This window comes from Uloborus diversus, chromosome 6 (assembly GCF_026930045.1).
Source record: "Uloborus diversus isolate 005 chromosome 6, Udiv.v.3.1, whole genome shotgun sequence".
NCBI classification, from domain to species: domain Eukaryota; kingdom Metazoa; phylum Arthropoda; class Arachnida; order Araneae; family Uloboridae; genus Uloborus; species Uloborus diversus.
Window position 1 is genome coordinate 68,995,068 of NC_072736.1, and position 20,235 is coordinate 69,015,302.

Below are 20,235 nucleotides of genomic sequence, written 5' to 3' on the forward strand. Positions count from 1 at the left end.
ACACAACGTTTCACAGCTTGCGTGTGACAGTTAAATTTCTCGAAAGTGAACTATGTAGGCTGTTCTTTGCACATTTCTTTCAATTGTTGGTCTTTTAGATGCATTGTAAGAGGTGACTCTGTTACAACATAGTTTGCCCAATCAACTAAATCAACATAATCAACGGCTTCAAAATTGAGTTTAAAACGCTTAAAAAATCGTACACCATCCGAGCTCTTCGTCTTCTTATTTCTAGAGTTCAGACCGCGCCTAACAGCTAATTCCTGAATGTATTTTCTTGAGTCAAACAACATTGTCAACAGTAGCTGTTCAGGATGAGCGAAATATGCATTATTTGAGAGAACTTTGAAAATTATCTCCTTAACGTGGTCTGGAAACTGCCGTGCAAGAGAAATCATTTTCCAAAAATGGTGGGCACCATACTGGCAGTTCGGTTTCATTTTTATTTCAAACCACATTGGAGCATAAGCTAACATTACATACTTTACAAGCATTGTAAGATTTTCTGATGGAGTTGGAGTGTCTATATACAAGCGTAACAAACGCTGCTAAAGCAGTATGAGCCATAGAAAGTCCCATTTGACTTGTCATTGTTGATGGCGCATCAGTTCGCTTACGTTTTCTTGAAAGCGGATAATTCAATTTAAAATCGTCATCTGTATTTTTTGTGCTTTCTCCTGATTCAAGCTCTGTTTCAGGTTTATTCAATGTAATATGACTTTCCTTAACCCTCAATCCACTTGTGCTGGGTACTGATATGTCTTTCTCATCCAAAGCAGCACTTGATTCAATTTTCTGGCATCTTTTTTCTCTTTTTCGTAGTTTCTGGGTAGTTACCTTATCCACTTTCCCAATAGCCAGTTTTCTTACTGTCCTTTGATCAATTAGAAATTGTTTTTCTCTATCAGGGACTTTTGCTTTTTTTCTGCAATTACACGAATATAAATCTCCGCATTTGCTGGCACAAATGTCAAACAAAGTCGTAGCCTCTGCTTTAAAGTTGCCTAGCTTTGATTGTAAAATTTGCGTCCTTATATTCTTAGCTTTTTTTGTTGCGCTATTATATTTAGAATAATAAGATAAAACTAGTCGACCCGTGCGGAACTCCGCACTGTGCTTCGAATCGTTTCATAAGGTATTTCGTTCTTTAAGAATTTCAAAGAAAGAACATTATGAAGAAGAACCGAAAAAAAAGTAAGCGCAGAAGAGAAGGCATGTAATTTAAACCCATCAGTAACAAAACCTCGTTAACTAAACGTAGTGATAATTTGATCATCGCTCACCTTTTGGTCGTACATATTTTCAATTCAAACATAAATATCATTAAAAGTGTGGCTGAGTAGTGACTCGTGAAAAAGCAATAATTGTGCATGTAAAAAAACAGGTTGTGGCAAACAGAGTCCTGCCCATGTGAGCATCTGACGGGAAAAAAAAGAAATATTAAAGAGATATTTATCGCACGGATTCGGATTGGCGCCATTCTGAGTAAGAGCCCGAAACCCCAACAAACCTAGCAATTGCGCCTTCCTTTTCGAAAGCTATTCCTTGAAGGAATGCGTAATAAAAAACAGCAAAAAAGCTTTTTGCCCAAAAAACAAATAATAATAATAATATCATACTTCTATGTTTTGTCATTAACCAGCATGATACGATTTAAAATTATTCGAAAAGCATGGAATTTGATTAAAGAATGACGAAGATCTCACGTAGCGATTGAAACGAACATTCTAGAGAAGTAATAAATTAGATTGAAAATAAGTGTTTTTATCTTTGAATATTGAACTATTTCACATGGAAGGTTGCTTTAACAGTTACGGCTTAAATGCCCGCACATGTTTCTCTTTTAATCGAACACTTAAAATTCAAAACCAAAACAAGTTGAACTGAGTCTGTTTTTTAAGTGTAATTTTTCGAACGTAGACAAAATGTATTTTTTTTTTCAGCAGAAAGCAGAGGAGTAGAAAATGATTTCTTGCTAATGAAGTTGATAATAATTTTAATGCTTTCTATCGTATTCGCGCGAATAAAAAATTAAACGTTTACTGGGAGAAGCTCGTAGTTTTAATTTGGCGTAGTATTTTTTCATTTGTACAAAAGGTCGAACACTGCTATTAGAAACATCTACATTTCAGCATACAATGAAAATGTTTTTCTGCACAAAAAGGATTTCCTTTTGGTAAATCTAATACTTCTTTATGCTTACATTATGCTGAGTGTTCTGGATGTAGTCAAAGCTTAAAAAAAGGAAGAACACTCTTCGATTAACAGTCAACTTATCCGAATGATAACTGTAGCCTGCATAAAGGAGTCGAAACACCAAGTAGCAATCCCACTGCATTTATTTTATTACGTTTGTATGTTATGAGTACATGTAATGCGTAATACTAATATAAATTTGATATTCTTTCGGACAGCCCAAACTTGCCCGAAGTTCGAATAGTTTATAGCCGAACGCTCTACCGAAAAAAACTTATCAATTTAACCGAACAACTAAGTCCAGTGCTTTTAAGCTTTATCAAAATATGAACACACACACAGGCTATTTTTTTTTTTTTTTTTTTTTGGCAGAAAGCGACGTAAAAAATGGAAAACTGCATTAGAACTTTGCTTTTAAAAAATGCATAAGAACTACAGGCTGCACCAAGGTTTTCAAACAGCAAGGGGCGTTTTCGAAAACTTGATTTTTCGACCGTAAGTCTATTTTTATTCATTAGCCAGCCTGATAAGTTTTAAAATGAGAAGGGAATAATATATAAGATAAGATATTGAAGAAACATTTTTTTATTCTTGAAAATTTTTACAATTTGTTACCGCAGGCTGCTTGAACCGTTATGACTTAGATGGCAGCACGTGTTCATCATTTAACAGAACGGTTAAAATACAAAATTAATTGAACTATGCTCATTTTTTAAGCGTAGCTTTTCGAATGTAGTAAAAATGTGATAAGCTATTTGTTTTTTTGCAAAAAGAAGAAAAAATATATATTTTACCCTTCAAATTGAGGTAGTAATTTTTTTATTTGTACAAAGAGTCAAAAACTCATTAGAAGAATATACATTTTAATATACGATTTTTTTTTTTTTTTTTCTGAACAAAAAACAATTCTATTGTAGTCTGAAATCTTAAACCTGTTACTTATGTTTTCGCTTACATTATGCTTTAATTTTCTTACCAGAGCCAAAGCTTAAAAAGAAAAAAAAAAGTACAATTCCGAAGTAATTTAGCGCAAAGTTACTTCAAGTTTCCATATCAGCAAGGAGCGTTTCCTTCTCATTTATTCTATTCCTTCATAGTCGTTATTCACTTAATTAAGCGATCTTGTAATGCGCGATATTTCTCTTAATTTTTTGTTGCAGATTGTCCGGACGTGGGCCCGAACACGGATTCTCTTGGTTACGAAGAGAACGCTCTGCCGATCAAGCTATTCAGTTCTGTCAGTCATAGCGCAAATTAAAGTTATAAGTTTAACCAAAAACCTCATTCTGGTTCTTTAAAACAGGTTTTTCGGCTGAAAAAAACAATTTTTAGACCGTGGGTCTATTTTTCGTCAATAGCCAGCACCATAAGCTTTAAAATAAGGCGTAAATCAAAGAAATCGATCAAGAATTGAGGAAAATCTGGCGTAGAAACCAAAAACAGGCTACAGAAATAATATATAAGGATCATGGTAATCACTCTCCTTATTGAAACAACGGGAAGGGAAGCACGCTCCCAAATATCAATAACTTTTTTTGCAACTACAGCGGCCACACTTGCAGAAGATAGTTGCTTACTTCCTTCTCCCTTTATTTTCATTCTAGTGATTTGATATCATCTGATAATGTTTTCATATGTTGGAAGAAATAAAGCATCGGGAGGAGACAAATCTTTTCCAAGTCCAAATAGAAGACTACTTGTGCTTGCTAGCGTTACTTTCTTTTTCGCACGTTTCTCCATAACAGTCGTATTGTATACCAAAACAAAGATAATAATGCAATGATATTCGAAATTTTTCTTTAACACGTTCTGCAGTGAACAATCGAATGCTCATAATTTTATTCTGACTAAAGCTCAGAGAGCAGCCAGCCGGGAAACTTTTCTTTCCCCAAAGATGGACATTGGACAAAAGAGAGGACCCCTTTTTAAAATGGGCGTACAAATGTCGCATAAAATTGATTGAATTTTCACTGTTCATTCTAAGTAACGTATTGCGTAACATTTCAGTATTTACTTATTTCGAAACTACTTTTCTTTTTCATTTTTCCTATGTTTCAGTCTTAAAGAAGCGTAGCTAAATCTTCTACGAAATGTATAAATGTCTTTGAGTATTTCACTAATTTGCTGACAGATACTTCTAATGTTTGCTGAAACTAGCTTCAAACTTTTATTTTTGCCCCCCCCCCCCCTTTTTTTTTTTGAAAAAAGTGCATTTTTGCCTTTTTTTCCGTTTTTCAATGTCAAATAGCGCCGGCTAAATATTAAACAAATTTAGCGAAATTTTTCATGGGTAATAACGGGCCCATATAGCAACTTTTCCGCACTATCCAAAAACAGATTTCCAAAAAAAGTTTTTCCGGCCTACCCTAATGTACCCCTTGCGATATGCAAAAATTTGTGATAGGAACTACCAAAAGTAAGCAAAACTATGTATAATACTAGATTTTAATTGTGACAAAATTTGGAGTGATGTCGTGTGATCTAACATTGAAACAAATTGCAATTCTTTACATTCAGGACAAAAAATCACTAAGCACTAGCAGACTTTGGTGCAAAGTACCTTATTTAGTTTGTGACAACGTCCATCTAACAGCTCAGTTATTTTAATTTTATGTCTGATTTTGAAAAATTACCAAATATGATAGTTAAAAAGTCTGCAGGGTTCGTACGGGTCATGGAAATCCTGGAAAGTCATGGAAAAAAATAAGCAAATTTCAGACCCGGAAAAGTCATGGAAAATTGAAATTTTCAGTCTTAGTCATGGAAATTTATTTTCAGTCATGGAAAAATGTTCTGGGAAAAAGTAACAGTAGCTAAAAAGAGTATTAAAAATCTTGAGTGACTAAGTATTGCACCATGAAAGTTATTTAAACTGGAAATTTGAACGATCTCAAAAAACATTTCATCCAAGTTCGTTTCTCACTCCTAAATTTGTATTTAAAAATTTATCAGAGTTTATCTCAATTTGTTGAAGGTTTTGGACAATCTTTAGTCAGGGGATAGAATACAGAAATAGGGGAATTCTAATGCTCAAAAACAGTAGTGCCCAATATGCAGCCCCTCAAAACTAATCTATGCGACCCACTGGTACGTTCAGTGTCATTATTCAAACATGTTCTGGAATTTCTGAACCTATTAATTTATATGCAATTGAAAATGACAAAAAAGTAAACAAGCACATTTAAATCAAAAGATTTATTTACTATGAAATGTTTTTATTTTTTTAAATAAATATCTGGTTTAGAAACACGAATTTACTAAAGAATGGCTTTATTTTAAAGAACCAAAAAATTGTCAAGTTGACACTAAAAGGCAACTTTTGAAGCGAATTTATTGAAACTTAGTAATGATTCATTCAACCTTTTCCCCAATCATTATCATTCTGCCTGTTTATAAAAAAAATAGTCGACATTTAAGCATCATTCACTGTAGTTTTGTATAACTTAAACTTATACGATGAAAACAGGCAAGAATCACTCGGCTTTTTAGGTGTACACTGATATTTTTTCTATCAGGTAGTGGCATTCACATAGAAGTTTTGCTAATGGTCATTTCCAAAAAAAAAAAAAAAATTAATTTTAAAAAAAACGGCAAGTTTGATATTAAATAGTACTATTCTCTTCTTGTAACAAGGTCATGAAAATTTTCATGAAGTCATGAAAAAGTCATGGAATGTTTTTATCCAAATAGAGTATGAACCCTGTGTCTGGAACGCTTCATAATAAAATCGACCTGAATTTTTTTTTTTTTCATTTAAATTTACCTATTACGAATTCAACTTTAACTAAAGTAACATTTTAATGAAGAGACATGATTTTCTTAAGGGCTTAGTTTATGCTGTACAAAATGGGATACCTGGGTTGAAAAATAGGCAAGAGAACCTTGTTTAAAAAAGAGTAAGGAGATATCAGAACAGTGCATACAGTCACGTGTTAAGAGAAGTTCGTCAGAATAATGGATAGAGCCCAAAAGAAAAGAATTTCTCAAATCTCTATAACGCGGAAGAGTTTTAAATGGGAAAAACTTTTTAAAAACAAGAAAAAAAAAATTGGATTTTCTAATCTCGTAACAATCCTGAAAATTAAAAAAAAAAAAAAGAATTTTACTGTTTCTGTGATTTTTGGTTCACAACATAGTTAACGGATACTTCTAAATACGGAGTGTGAATGATTCTTCTGCTTATAAATCCCTTTTCGATTCACCAGATCCTTAACAATGAATAAAAATTCTATTTTCTCACATTTTTCGTAAATGTAAAACAAATTTTTAACAGTTATTAAAGCTCTACAGCGACATTAATCATAATCTACATATATTTATCAAGTAGCTTATCATGACAGATAATCAACGCGCAGCCAAAACTACCAAGGCTAGAAACTTGAAATTTGGAAAGATTTATTTATGAAAGAAGTTGAAACGAAGGTATATTCTTTAAATTTTTTATGTTATTAAGCGCTTGCTGAGAAAGCATTTTCAGAAATTTCGATTTTAAGAGGGTGAAATGGGATGGGAAACTTTGCACACTTAAAGTTTAAACTACTCGAGTTCAAGGTCGAACCAGGTATTAAAAAATTTGGAATTTTACGAGATATTTACGGGCGCTTCATAGATTCTGCTTAGATGACGTTGCGATACCTTTCCCTATCACTTCTTATTGGAAGAAGGCATAGATGGGGTCAGAAACACGAAGGGATTCTATATTTTCTAGAAATATTGCCTGAATTCGTTTGCACCCCAAATGAGATAAGAAGCACTCACATTCTCCAAGTCCCACATTCTTCATGTCCCAAGCACTATCTGCTCAAATTTCTAATCATACGCTCTGTTAAACATTAAAATTTTAACAAGTGTTTTGAACATAAGATTTTCTTCTTATTTCCAGCTGCAATCGTCCAATCTTGATTCTAACAAAGGATTGCCAGTGTTCAAGACAATGAAATCTGCTTCAAATACTATGGACAGTTCTAAAAATAAATTTGAAAGTATATTTGACAAAACAAAGTACTTACAAAAGAGTACTGCTGATAGAATGGGCATTGAAATGAGGATTCCTAGAACCGCTGCTGTTCAACAAAATCTTCTTATACTTCCATGATGCTAAGAACGTTTTTTGAATAATATACATATGTTTATTCTCTGGGTCTAATTTCTGAAATGAAAACTTCTTTTGGCACGTTGGCCTTAAAGCGAGTACCTGGTTGGCCAAATTGCTAAAGCATTGGACTGCGAGTTCGGGCCTCAGGTTTGAATATTAAACAGAGAATTAAATTTAACGGTGCCCAGTGCTCATAACCTTAGCACAACGAGATATAAAACTGCAATTGATAGTCTTTACACGATATTTAAATGGATTCAAATCAAAAATTTTTATTTCCGATTTTTAGTTATCATAAACCTATAGTTTCAGTTTTGGAATATAATAATGATGGTACTACAGAAGTATTAGCTTACTCAATAGCAAATATAAATTATACAGTAAGATAATAATAGACTACGGGCAATTATGGATCCATTACTTCTAGAGGAACAATCTGGATTCAGGCAAAGCAGATCATGTATGGATGATGTGTTTGTAGTAAAACAAATAATTGAGAAGCGTCGAGAATTTAATCTAGAAACACATATGATTTTTCTTGACTATGAAAAGGCTTTTGATCGTGTAGATAGAGAGAAACTGTGTCTGTAATGGAAAAAAGAGGCATTCCTAGACATCTAATCCAGGCCTGTCAGTCTATTTATCAAAATACATACATACTGATTGATACAGAGAAAATCAAAACTAATCAAGGAGTACGTCAAGGTTGTGGTTGATTCTCAACCCTTTTTAGTACTTATATTGATGATATAATGCGTACTTGGTAAGCATTAGTTAATGCTGGTATTAACCTGAATACGTCAACTTATGTTAATACATTACTCTTTGCTGACGACCAGATTATTATCCAATCAAATGAAGACAATTTTCAAAGATCCACCTACATACTCCACAAGATATGCCAAGAATATAATCTCTCAATCCCGAAAACTAAACCAATGGCATTTAGGGGAAAAGATCCAATTAGAAGTAAAATTGTTATTGATAATAGAATTATCGAACAGGTGAAGCACTTCAACTACCTAGGATGTGACCTTTGATCATGACAATGATGTTCAAAACAAATTACATAGGTTTCAACACTTATGTGGAACCCTTACAAGAACCCTGAAGGGAAAAACGAGGACAGAAACACAACTGAAGTTCTATAAGGTTATGGCAGTGCCAACCTTACTATACGGCTCCGAAACATGGACTTTAAACACATAAGAAACCAGCAGAATTCAAGCAGCATAGATGAAGTATTTGTGATCACTGAAGAACTTTACTATCCTAGACAAAATAAGGAATGAATCTATTCGAAGGGAATTACAGATATTCAGCCTCTCTCAATGAAAAAATTACAGAATATCGTAACGATTGGAAAAGCCATGTACGACGTATGACACGATGGAGATTTCCAAGAGCTGCCTTTATTACAGACCAACGGGCAAACGAAACCGTGGTAGGCCCAGGAAACGGTTGGGCGACCAAGAAGCCGGAACAGGCTATATGCCTAATCCTTGATGATGATGATGAGTAATGATGGAAGAGTTGTGGAAATTGTGGATGAAAATTCATAAGTTCCATTAGTATTCATTTCAAAGAATACCAATTAAGTAAATCATATATTCCATGCATTTGTGAACTTACGTTTTAAGCAATAGATTGCAATTTTTGTATGTAGAGTATGCATTATTTTTCATGTACAATAGCGCATTACATGAAAATTATAATATAATTTTTGTAGTAGTAGTTTATAGTAATGAATAAAAAAACACTTCATTTAAAATCATTTCCTGTACAATAAAATATTTCCTGACAATTCAAAAAATATACACATAATTATTCAAGTTTTCACTTCTGTCGGCACTCTCAGAGTGCCTTTTTTTTTGAACTAGATGTTCGCTTAATAAGCAAAATATGATATCGGGTGAAAGTTAAAAAAGTACTTCTTAAACTTTACTGAGAATCCAACTTCTTTCTTGATTGATATATTACCGCTTGAAAATATGAATATAACGCACTATCAAGCACAGACATTTTTCTTGGATAAGTATTTTTCGGAAAGAACTTCGAATAAAAAAAGAAAGCAAAAGAAAACACACACACACAGTCATTGACCATGAAATTGTAGCTTTCAAATATTCTTTTTTTTTTTTTAATTTCTTATTGTACACCCATATTTTAAAAATTCTTTGTTTTTCAATGTTCCCTGCTGCCACTGCGAAAAGCCACAGCTTTCATCACTTTAAAAAGAATCGGCATCCACCAAGGGACAGGAGAGTCTGAACGGTCCAAGCACAACTATACAAAGAAATGAAGATTTTTTCATTTTATTAGCAACTAGCGGTACCCGCAAGGCTTTCCACGTAGTAAAAAATTAAAAGGTCATTTGGTTCGCCTGTATATTTACAAAAAATGGATGATGAATTTCTCGCCAATATGCTACGTTAATTTGCTCGTCCATGTTATGTTAATCTACTCGTCCATGTTATGAAAATTTGCTCTTCCATGTTGTGGCAATTTACTCGTCCATGTGATGATAATTCGCTCGGTGCAGAGGAATTAAATCCACCAATGGTGGTAAAAAATGAAATCGTAGAAAAAGAACAAAATCGAATTTTCGAAAAATGAAGAATCATGCTCGAAAACTACTACACTGGACTCGCCTACAACGCGATTCGACTTACGCGAAATGGCTACAACGCAAGTTTTTCTCGAGTAACGAAATTTAAAGCTAACACGAATTCTTTGCCCCCGACATGAACATGAACATATGACTGTTTCTGGAACGCCTGGAGCTTAGAGCTCCTAAATTCCCTTTGCGACGGGAATTGCGAGGCATAAATATCGGTTTTGTTATTTGCTATAGTTTCGTGCAGGGACTTTCGTTCCTTTACCATCACTGTAAGTGCAAGTCCCCACGCTGTACCAGTCTAAGTAACTCTTTGTTAGTACATACTCGTACAAATAATGCCTCTACGTTTTGCATTTATTTCTTTCATTCTAAATACGAGAGTCGATGAAATATAATCAATAGCTTTTACGCGTGTTGTTTTCTCTTAGAATTTGTGAAGATGGAAGGAAAAAGAGAAAGTTTCTGACAATCAAATAAAAGATACAGGTTCTCTATATGCTTGAACAACTAAAAAGTGCGTCGAATGTAGCACGACAATCAGACATGCGCGAATCTTCCTTACGTCAAGAAAATGAAATCAGTAAAAGTTCAGAACTTAGTTTTAATATTGATGCCCACAATGTTGTGTCTAAGCTAGAGAAGTGTCGTTCATTAACGAACGGGTCAAAAAGAACGAATCCTTAAAATGAACGGATCCGTTCGTTCACAAAAAAATGAACGACCGTTCTTTTGAACGGTGAGCAGTGTGGAACATTATTAATTCACTTGTGATAAAAACACATTTTTTTTAAAAGTTACCTGCATCTCCAAATTTTCAACTCTCATTTCATCTCAAATTTTCTTTTTCTCAGTGCAGTATGATGTATTCATTTCGAACATTTTTACTATTTGCTTTTTATTCATCATTTTTCTTTAACCGGTTCAGTTCATTTGCATTTTTCCAATGTATCCATTAGTAATGTTTTATGTAACTTGTTTAAAATAAAAAGGCTACTAAGAAAATGTTTGAGCTGATGACAAAACGCCCACTTCCTGTCCCACGCAGCTGCTAAAGTCCTTCTCACGCTTTCTGTCGCCAAAATTATTTCTAAAAATACCTTTTATCACTTTTCTGGCCATCCTTTTGCTTTCTATAACATCTCACTCAACTTCCATCTGTATAGATTTGACTTTATTTTTTAACTTACTTAACGACTTCCAAGTCGCTTATTCAATATCCAGAGATTTTAAAATGAATTATTGCTATCTAATTTTTTTTCCCCATTTAAAAAAGTGTTGCAGTTTTTTTTTTTTTTCTGAACAATCACGATTGCTTATTATTTTCACTTGACGGTTTTGATGTCCTTTGATTTTATTTTCCCACCGCCACCCTCTGCAGCATTACCGTCGACCGGGTCCTCACGATGCTGCTCCTATAGCGAAAGCCGTCTTCAGGTTGCATCCATGTCCTACACACACGCACATACATACACAGCTACACACGCACACACAAACACATACACCTACACACATACACACACGCATACATACAGACACACACACAAAAACATACACACACACAACATACACACAACTACCCACACATTCATGTCTGCAGACAGACACAAACACATATGCCTACACACACATACACATACCCCCACACACACATTCATACACGTCACTACCCACACACTTATGCCAGCACACAGACACAAACACACATACCCTTCCCCCTCCACACACACACAAACACACACGCCTACATACACACAGTCGTGATTGCGAAAAACATAATTTGAATTCAAGATGTCAAAATTCAAATTAGTATTATTATTATTTTTCTTTTTTTTGTTCTCATCGGTGCTGTGAAATAATTTTGAAGCTCCCCAATATTTAGGTGGGTCTTTTCTTAAATTAACTTATCCGGTACCCCGGCTGAGCACCTTTTTTTAAAAATTTGCTGATTACTTTTTAAGTATGCTATTGCTTGAATTTTCGGACCTTGACTGCCTTTTTATCCCCACACATCTACTTTGAAGGGCTCTATTTTAAAATTCAATTTGAACTGTAAAAATTGAAAAAGTGTTTCCAACTCAACACTGCAAAACTTTTTGGTCTGATCATTAAACAAAAAGAAAATGGTAAACTTAGAATTCTTTCTCGAAGATTTTTTTTTTTTTTTTTTTTTTTTTTTGCTGCTGAGGAAGCAAAATTAAGTTTCCGGTTTTGTAAACTTTGAAAAGAGAGGAAATGCTCCGAAAAGAGCATTTTGATAAAGGTATTCAGCAGTGGACATTCAAAATGTGATCGGAGTTGAATCCATTTCGCCGAGGAAAATCGAAAAAACAAATAAAAAAAAAAAATTTTTTTTTGAAAGATGTTTAGGAAAAACAGAAAAAGAAAGAAGTAATAAATAAAAACCCTTCGGTAAACAAGTTCTGTCTGCAAATGCGAATCCTGTGTGGACAACGGAATGCTTTCCGGCGCGACAAAGCTCAAAAAAATGACCAACGAGCACCGTGAGAGCCTTCTCCCTGTGGAAATGGAGAAGCAAAATACATACATGTATATAAACAAACAAACAAACAAGGAAAAATCTGAAGGCACAGCAAATGGAGATAATACAAAGATGGCGGCATTCAGAACATGGCACTCGCTGGAAAAGAACAAAAAAATTAAAATGTGAGCGAGAGTCCGCGTATGGGAAATGGGAAAGCGATGACTGCTGCTGACAAAGAAAGGATGATGTGTCACTATTTATTTCAGATCTGATGGAGTGGTGAACAGGGGAAAAACGGACAAAAAAATGGTTCCAGAACACACGCCTGTCCGGTTTCTTTATACAGCAGGGAAACGGAATTAGGCCTAATCGCTGTTTGCCCGTTCTTAGCAGCTGTGACGAAGCACTAACCTGTCTCCTTCAGAGGATTTTTTTTTCCTTTTATTTCTACACTCCGTTATTTCTGTGTTCCTCACACCGCGACATCTGTTAAATTTTGATTTTGGGAGAAGGAAGGCGGCAACTCAGCTCGCTTCTCCCGAACTACCTCATTTTTCACATGTGTGATGGAATGCGGACAATGTAGTTACGCGAAGTGGAATCACTTAAATTTTATTTTTCCTTTTTTGTTTTCTTTTTATTTACTTCCCTAGAAATCGCTTTAATGATATCTGTTTATAAATTTTCCCATGCCATTTGGGTGCACTGTCAAATTTAGATTTAAAAGATGCTTGAGAACCTATTGACATTTTCAGATTCGATTGTTTTTTGCACGTACTCTATTGAAATGCCGATGCAAGACTGCTGAAGTGCGGAATGACGTAAATTTCTAAGTTTACCATTTCAACATTTCTCTTCCTTTTTGTTTTTAATCAAGGCCTCTTCAAATCACTTTTCAGACTGATACTTTAATTCTGATTTTTTTTTAATTTTTTTTTTAAGTTGTACTATCTCACAATTTCTAAATGGAAAAAATCTACTACTAAGCTTTGAAATTTAGCCCTATTGAAAGTGCAAATTTAGGTTTTTAATTTACCAGTGTACTTAATAAAAAATATCATAAGCAACTCCTTAACTATCCTTTTGTCTGGCTCATCCTCATATACATAATAGCCGATGATCGAACAACGCGCGTGTTTCAACAATGAAACTCGCGCCACGGCATGATAATTTGATAATATGTTTTGGTAATGTTTAACAGGCGGGGAAAGGCTTTATTGTGACAAGACTGAACTCGATCCGGTAACTTAACTGTTTTACTGGTAAGACTGTCATTTCAAGGGAATGAAGAAACAAAAAAGCGGTAAACTATGAACGCTACCTACTTGATGAGTTTAGGATTAATCCACTGGAGTTAGGGTCACAATTTCAACCATCAAAATATCACCAAACAGGCAATGACTTCGTTCAAATGTAGAAGCAATTTTCACCCGTCATACCTTGACGGGCGATTTTCTAGTTTTCCAGTAATACAGAGTAAATACAAGATAAAGAATGTACGTTTAATAATGAAAAGAGTAATAAATTTCGCATTTCCTTTATCCGTAAATTAAAATAAGAGAAAAGAAATAAAGATAAGAAGAAGATCAAATGAAGATAAGAAGAAAAAGAGTAATTTAAAAGTTTAAAGTTTATTGCAATTTAGCGGTAACGGCAGAGTTTCTCGATATTGGGGCTCCGGAACTCAACTATATATCAATTTTGGAACTGCAAAATACTTATATTATTTCCTAAGAAAAATAAACTTATATTATTTCCTAAGAAAAATAATTAAATCTGTGATGTAACTTGTAACATAACTGACAGCTTTTTTTTCTATCAAGTAGTCTATTCTGTTACTGAGTACACAGCTACGAGGAATGTTAACATAACGATAACTCCTGTTATTTCTCGTATTTACGCTTTCGCTTTTTCCTCGCATTCCAACGTTCCAGCTTATCTGCTATTCGTTTAATTTCCTGAATTGAACCATATTCTTGCTATGCGCCATAATATAAAATGAGGCGTTCCAGTTCTGAAAAACTTGGATGCTCCCATGGACACAGTGAAACATATGAAATGAATTTTGAAATCTTTGTGAATATTTGAAATACTTTTGTGCAGCAAAGTAACAATAGTAAACAACGTATATGTATATCAAGCACAAATTTAGCAAATGGGATTGCAGACACGTGTTTCGGGGTTTCAAGGAACCCCTTTTTTAATGCCATGAAAAGTGAGCTTTAGGATGAAAAGTCATCCGTGAGAAGCAGAGAGGGATGGAACAAGACAGTTTTCATTGTTAAATTTGGAGATCAACAAAGCAAAGTGAGAACTAAAACCGATATTTATACCATAATTTAGAGTAACGTAGGGAGGGTATCACGCCCGTAAAAGCAGAAACTTTTTTCAAAAATTTTATCTTAACGAAAAATAAAAGATAATGACTGCTGTTTCTCTTAATATAGGCCTAGATGCTGTATAAAATCTATCATGACCAAAAACTACGAATCAAGTTTTTTCTTGCAAAAAAAGAAAAAGAAAAAAAAAATCAGCTTTGGAGCATATTACCTCGACAGTCAGGCTACTCCATTAGGTTAAGTGCCTCACTTGAAGAAACAACACCAAACTTGTTATAATAAGCTAAAAGTATTAAAAATGAGCTAAATTAATGGAAATCAATACAAACCATCATATGAGCAGCAAAATGTAAAATCAAAATCAATTTTATTCTGTCAAAATAGAAATGTAAAATATCTTAAACTGCTTTAAAAAGTGTCACTCTTACCTTTCACTTTGAAATAAAACTGTAATTACCTCTATAAATTCGCTGAAAATGACTGAAGTGTATGTGTAAGGCTTCTTTATACGCAAATGTTTTTGAAAAAGTCGATACAGGAGCACGCGGTTGCTGAAATAGTAAAATACAGGCACTGGGGCGTTTTACGTGGTGAGGCGTGTCACCCCGACTTACTCTATTTATTTACATAACTTTTATTTTAATTTTGAGCAGACTGATTTCCAACGAATTAACGTGTAAATATTATGTTCTTAAGAATACAAAGCTCCTGAACTTTTTTTTGGTAGAAATTAAGCCCTGTTCACAACACATTTAACATAATTTAATACTAAAGTAAGACAAAACAACGTAAGTAGAAGCACAAATTTACAAATTTGTGCTTCTACTTACGTTGTTTTGTCTTACTTTACTGTTCAGCACAAAGGTATTTATTTATCTTATAATTTAATACTGTCTGGCCCACGGTTGCTATGGAATTGACAAACGTCCAGCTTAAACGAGTCTATCTGTATGACGAGGAAGAGTAAAAGTTTGATAGGCGTGTTTTACTGATTTGAATCTGACTGCTTAAAATTAGAAACTAACACATATGTCTGCAAAAACTGGCATCCCTGAAAATCAGTGGCATCGCCAGGATTTGTTTTCGGGGGGGGGGGGGGGGGGGGGGTCCAATTATATATATAATGTTTTGAAAAAGAGAAAAACCCAGCCCAATAATAAATATCTTCAAATCCAGTTTTGCTTAAGATCCTCTAATAAAGTCAGACAAAACAACGTAAGTAGAAGCACAAATTTGTAAATTACAGCAGACACGTGTTTCGGCGTTACAGGGAACGCCTTAATTTACAAATTTGTGCTTCTACTTACGTTGTTTTGTCTGTCTGACTTTACTATTCAGCACAAAGGTATTTATTTATCTTATCCTCTAATAGTTCTGGATTTTAAAACTTTTTTTCTTTTTTGATTTTTTAAAAAAAATTTATTATTATTATTTTTTTTCCACATGAAAAAAGGGGGAAAAACTTATGTTTTAAAATTTGAATTTTCTTATCTTATGTAAAGGGTAGGAAATATGAAAAATTGTATGTATACTCAAATTTGAATTTACTTGTACTATACGAGCAGGAAAATTATGCGTGAAAAAACAGACATTTTTATTTTTGAATCTGCTTCCTCATTCGGGGAGGGTCCATACCCTTTGGAGCCTTCCCTTGGCTATGCCACTTCTGAAAACTAATAGATGCGTTCATTTCCGCCTGTAAACCGGATGCTCAGCTTTCGATTTCATTGGTGGTCAGATAGTATCTAGGGCATGTTGATTTCTCTGCATCGACACCATATTGGCAGAGAAACAGTGTTCACAGAACTCACTTTCTTTTAACTTGGCTTTTACTCACAAATATAAACTGATTTGCGTTTTTTATGTTCATCTTGAGTGTAATAAAAAAAAAAAAAATCCGTTAATCTGAACCCCTCTTGTCCGAAACTCCGGTTAATACGAACTAAATTTGTTTTCAAAAATTCTAATTGTAAATATTACTTTAACTTTATAAATGTACTAAAAACAAACAAGCATCTTACTAGTAAATATAGTTTTGTGCAAAATTAAAAAATAAAAATCCTCCAAAATTTTTAAAATTAATTAATTAATTATTTTTTATAATTGCACGTGTTCAAAAATCAGACTTGAGGGGGGGGGGGAATTGTAAAATTTTGCTGCAGATTGCGGAAAAATAACCAAAAAGGAAACATTTTAAATCCTCCGATTACAGGAAAAGCCTCAAAACGAAAACCAGAATTTTATTTGTTCATGTTCGAGAAAAAATGGTACCAGATCTTTCTTCTCAATGATTTTCTCATGCTACAAATTTTTAATAAAAGTATTGTTACCGAAAGCTGAGATGAAACATTGAATAATAATTTAAATAGAGGAAAGCCATCAAAAAAAATAGGGATTTTATGTAGAAATCTAAGTAGCTATATTTAATTGATATCTCCGCTAATTATTATCGGAAGATTCTGTTAAATAGCCAAACATAAAGACGGGAAAATTACGAATCTATCGATACCTGGTTCCATGGTCAATTCACTGGCGTCCGGGAAGGTAACTCGGTACATACGCTCAGTTTTTAATTATATAAGATTTATTACACTTTTTCATTCTCAAACCATTTATTTTTATTGTTAAATCGAGTAAAAGAATTCTCTGTGTCTTGCATTAAGTGATTTTTCATGCACTCTTTCCTTGATATTCTGGAAAAGAATTGCCCTTTTTCAAGTCGAAATAAGATCCAGCAGTGCTTTATTTTGACAGAACTGATATTTCATTTGCAATTTTCATCAAAGGAATTCGAAATTTGATTCTCTTTTCAGACAATGAATTAAACTTTCCTCATGCATCTGTTGTTTATTAGCTGAAAATCTGAACTAAGAGAAACAAGGAAATAGGTAGTTTTCGTGAAAAAAAATTAAACGTTAACCTGTACGTGTAAAGCACTAAAACTCAAAAATCAGCGCAATGCAAAGTGGATAATCGAACGTTTACTATCGCAATTTATGTATTTTACATTAATTTTGATCCTTATAATATTTTTTTACATTTCATAACTTTTCGGTAAACAACGCATAGTACTGCACTTGTATTTATCTTGAAACAATAAATAAAATGTGACAACACAGTGAATCTATATTTGTAAAAAAAAAAAAATGGGTTTTCTGTTTTCTCAACAGGTTTCGTTGTATGATAGGGGGGGGGGGATATTTGTTCCACTCCTGTAATTCCAACCACATTAAAAATTTTGGCAACACACGTTATGTCAAAGATCAAGATACACCCTTGGTCTTCATAGTGGACCGCAAAAACTGTCTGCAATGGAGAACCAAATCGTGTCATTTAGAATACCAGCTGGCAACGAGAAAACGCAACTGCAAAGACACGACATAAACGAAAAAAACTTCTAATTTTTGTTGTCCGGCAATCCAGGGGTTCAATTCAGCTACAAATACACAATAAAGAAAAACTCTCAAAAATAGATATGGTCACAATGTCAGAATTGGAAAAAAAGAAAAAACACCAGACAAAGGAAACTTCGAATTCGCAGCTGCGACATAATTTCACCGGACACTCGCGCCAGGCGCATGACACGCGTGCTTCTGTGAGCCACACAATAGCAGGGATCGCAGAGGTCATTTTGTCCAGTCGTGGATCTGTTCAAATGCGGTGAGTTTGTCTATTTGATCGTAATGACGAAAAAAATTTTTTACAGCTGTTTCGCGTCATTTTGACGGCTTGGTGCTTTAGTTGATGTTAATACGTGTTGTATAGTTTCGAAACAAAAATGAAAAGTTTCTCTTAAATGTATTATACTGCCAGATCAAGGTAGATAGGTAATAATTTCCTAAACCATAGGTTCTTATTAAATAGGTTTTGAATTTGTTTTTTCTTTTCTTTGCTTCTGTCAGTATTTCTCTCTCTCTCTGATCCAACCTCTCTCCCCAGAACTGAACCGCGATAAGATTACCAGGGGTGTCCATCCCCCCTAAGAGCAAGGGCGCACCTCCTAAATGTCGCGAAGGACCCCCCAAATAAAGCAAGGGCCCCCCAAGTGAAAAATACCCCTTAAAACAATCCCCCTCTAAAAATTTCAATGGCACAGTCTGCGCCATGACCCCCCCCCCCCCCTGGGTGGGCACTCCTGAGATACAGCACTATTGGAAATACAGTAGATTTCGGTTAATACGAAATGACAAAACTCTTCGAATTTGTTCGTATTTTTCGTTATTCGTAACAATCGGGAATAAGTGCAAAGGTGAAGAAATAAATGCTTACCCACATATTGAAAAGAATTTCTGCTACTATTGATTGCTAATTCACACATTGTAATCTTATTATTGCATTCAGGAAAATTCAACATATTTCCCAAAATTTAATGTTTTTGGAAAAAATTGTGAAAAAAAAAAGATAGTAATCGTAACTGAGGGGCAGATTATAATCCGCAATAGAAGAAAGAGTTTTAACTCCGAGTGAATTAAATTGTTTACAGGTAAAGAAGTGTATGGGCTTTATACATTCTCTGAGCAAAATATACAATATTTGCTTCTCGATAGATCAGGGGGTCAGGGGCGCTCCGATAAGAAGACAGGGGAGGTCACTGTGACCCTCTAAAAAATTCCTTATTTGGCAAATTTTGTCTGACGATACGTAAAAATTAACATCATTCAGCGTGTAAATCATTTTTCGGATTTTAAAACTTTAATTTAAAGGTGTTTTTTCGTCTTTTTTTTTCCATTTTCTATCCATTTCCTCCTAACTCCTAACTCACTTCTTACCTGATTCCTAAGAGGAATATTTTGGATCAGTTGTCCTCATCATATTAGATATTTTAGGGAGTATTGTCTTTGTTTTAAAGGGGATTTTGAACAATAGTTGTCCTTTTTATGATGTGGAACCAATGTTTACAATAATTAGAGCACTTAAAAGCATTATGCTTTCAACCTTAATATAAAGAGGATTCATATTTTCGTTTTCATTAGAAGTCAAATCTATTATCGAAAGTACATAGTTACAGTTCTGAAAGTAATTATGCAGAAAGAAAATTAAGTACAGAAGAAAATTATGTTAAAATTTTCAGGCAAAGGAAATTTTAATAATCATTATTCATTAAAAGTTTTCGTTTAAATTTTTGATATTTATGCACACAATTTATCTTAAAAATTATCATTGCTAGGGAGGATCGAGCCTCCCTCTGTCCCCCTTTAAGGGTACCCATGACAACAATCCATACTGTCATGCAAACTATAATAGTTAGAACGGCATTGTGACTGGAGGGTCCTGGGTTCAATCCTAGCCGGTCGAAGATCCACCGTCTTCATTAATGATGATTAGGGGACGCTAAACGTGCTCGTTGTCAGAAAGTCCTCTAAACGTAAAAAGAACGCATTGTTTAAGCTTACTTTCTTATCTGTCTTATTATCTGTTGTGATCCTTTCCTGGTATAATTAGATACACTAAACTGCATGGATCGCAGTAACTGTAACTGTATTTATAACACAATCTATAGCTT